Here is a 2500-nt window from a genome sequence, read left to right as displayed (position 1 = left end):
CTGAGGAGAAGGAGCGATCTCCCTGATTCTCCTCTCTCCTCTCCACGTCGGCGCTTGGCGAGGGGCTCCGCCAGGAGAACCCTCTTCTCGAATAAAAGGGCACACAATGGTCTCCTCTTCTTTAGCTATGAAAAAAGCTGGAAGAGGGGGAATAGTGGTCCGCTTCCTAGCTCCGTCTCTGTCGGAGTTAGAGTCCCATGGCGTCCGCAACGATGTGCTCTGTGTCCAAAGACACTGGCAACAGCGAGAGAAGCGCTGTCCCATATCAAGCGCTCCCACAAAGTGCGGCAGTGTCTTGTAATATGTAAGACTTGCGCGATGACTCGGCCCTCCTTGGGTAGTGCTGTTGCCCATGCGAGCAAATGTGGCGCCAAACGAGCGGTGGCTACTGGACGGCCCGCTCTCTTTCCTTGCGATCATTGCCCCAAATCCTTCTCTACGAAGGGGGGCTTGTCTCTTCACCGGCGGTGTAAGCACTCTAGTGATTACATGGAAGAGACGAAGTTGCCTGCCGGCAGGCCTGCGAAAAGACGGAGGGTGTCGGCCACAGACGTATCTTTGAACATTGACCTCTCTCACCTCGAGGTTGCTCCTCATGTTGTTGCTCCGGTCCAAATCCTCGAGCCAGCTCTTCGGGAGGCTCTTAGGAGCCTAGACCATGTCCCCGGGCCCCTTAATCCTCTGTCCTCTAGTGCGGCAACGGTTAACCAAGTCCTGAGGAAATGGATGAGGAAATTGGCCCCAGCTCAGCCCAAGCGACGGCCAATTATTAACCATAAGCGTCCGCTGGGCAGGTCGGCAACGAGGGTCGGAGGTAGGCTTAGGTACAGGTCTATTCAGGGAATTTACTCTAGGAGCCCTAAGGATGCTGCAATGAGGGTCCTGGATGGGGAGAATAAGGTATCGTGCACACTGGATGTCGATCTAGTGGCGAGGACCTACCGCAACATTTGGGAGAAGCCCGACTCGTTCCGGAGTCTTGGGCAGTTTGGGGTGCTTCCGATGATTGACAACAGACCCCTGTGCGTTCCAATCTCCCCTGCGGAGGTCCTCAGCGTGGTCCGGAAGCTCAAAAAGGGAGGTGCGGCAGGGCCTGATGGTATCAAGAGGGGGAGTTTACACCAGTTTGACGGCGATGGGAGGATACTAGCCTGTATCTTTAATGGGATTTTGGTTACTGGTGTTCTTCCCTCCTGCCTCAAAAAGAGTAGGACCACGCTTATCCCCAAATCCACGGACCCAGTGAAATTGGCAGACATTGGAAATTGGCGGCCCTTGACCATCAGCTCGGTTATCTGCCGAGCTTTCTCTGGTATCCTTACGAAGAGACTGACTGAGGTGTGTGAGTTGCACCCGAGGCAGAGAGGGTTCATTGCATCGCCAGGATGTGCTGAGAACCTTGCTGTCCTCAATGGCTTGATTCGAACGAGCAAGAGGAAGCTTCTTCCTCTTGCCGTGGTGTTCATCGACTTTGCCAAGGCGTTTGACTCGGTTTCTCACAGGCATATTGAGGAAGTGCTTGCGAGGATGGGAGTCGATGAACATCTACGGGGATTGATTCGTGACTCTTACAGGAATTGCTCTACTGTCATTGGGGCCGGGAGGACAGCAACTCCCCCGATCCGGATAAACGTAGGTGTCAAGCAGGGAGATCCTCTCTCCCCGTTGCTGTTTAACCTGGCCCTAGACCCCCTGCTGCGCGCCCTCGATGTGGAAGGATGTGGCTTCTCGGTTGGTGGGCGGATGATCACATCCTTTGCCTTTGCCGATGATCTGGTGCTAGTGAGTGGCTCCTGGGAGGGTATGGTTAGGAATCTCAGGGTCCTTGAAAAGTTCTCTGAAATGACTGGGCTGGAGGTCAACCCGGCTAAATGTCACAGCTTTATGATCTCTGTGTCTGGAAGGCGATACAGGATCAGTGACTGTGAACAATGGTTGCTAAGGGGCACACCTATCAACTTGGTTGGTAGTGGCTCGAGTGTCAAATATCTGGGAGTCCACATTGACCCACTCAAGGGTATCCTCCGGCCCTCGATCAGAGAAGAGCTTACTAGGTACATCGAGCGCATCTCTGCGGCAGCGTTAAAACCTACGCAGAAGATGCTGATCCTGAGCACGTATGCCATACCCAGGGTCCTCTACGTCGCAGATCATGGCATGGCTGGTACCTCTCTGTTAGACGGATGTGACAGGGACATCAGGACGGCTGTCAAGCGTTGGCTCCATCTTGATCCCTGTACAACTGACTCTCTTCTCTACTCAGCGTGTAGGGATGGCGGGCTGGGTCTCGTACGTCTTGCTGCCCTGGTTCCGATCAGGCAGGCAAGGCGACTCCTCACCTTGTTCCACTCTGAGGATCCCGAGACTCGGTTTCTTATAAGGGAGTTAGTTGCGGAACAGGAGGTCCGGACCGCTTGGAAGAGGGCGTGCGGTGTGGTGGGCATCCCAGTTGGCTCAGTTGGGCTTCCGTCCCTTGAGGACTTGCCGTTGGTATCGAGTG

The 2500-nt window shown here is 54.7% G+C and overlaps 1 pseudogene; it reads left to right on the top strand.

Annotated features, from left to right (window-relative positions):
- The window catches only part of LOC134623262 (28S ribosomal RNA), a 9268-nt pseudogene that overhangs the window by 3551 nt on the left and 3217 nt on the right, over nucleotides 1-2500 (top strand).

Source organism: Pelmatolapia mariae, unplaced genomic scaffold (genome assembly GCF_036321145.2).
Source record: "Pelmatolapia mariae isolate MD_Pm_ZW unplaced genomic scaffold, Pm_UMD_F_2 NODE_ptg000501l+_length_43075_cov_1, whole genome shotgun sequence".
Classification (NCBI taxonomy): Eukaryota; Metazoa; Chordata; class Actinopteri; order Cichliformes; family Cichlidae; genus Pelmatolapia; species Pelmatolapia mariae.
This window is presented reverse-complemented; position numbering and strand designations above follow the sequence as displayed.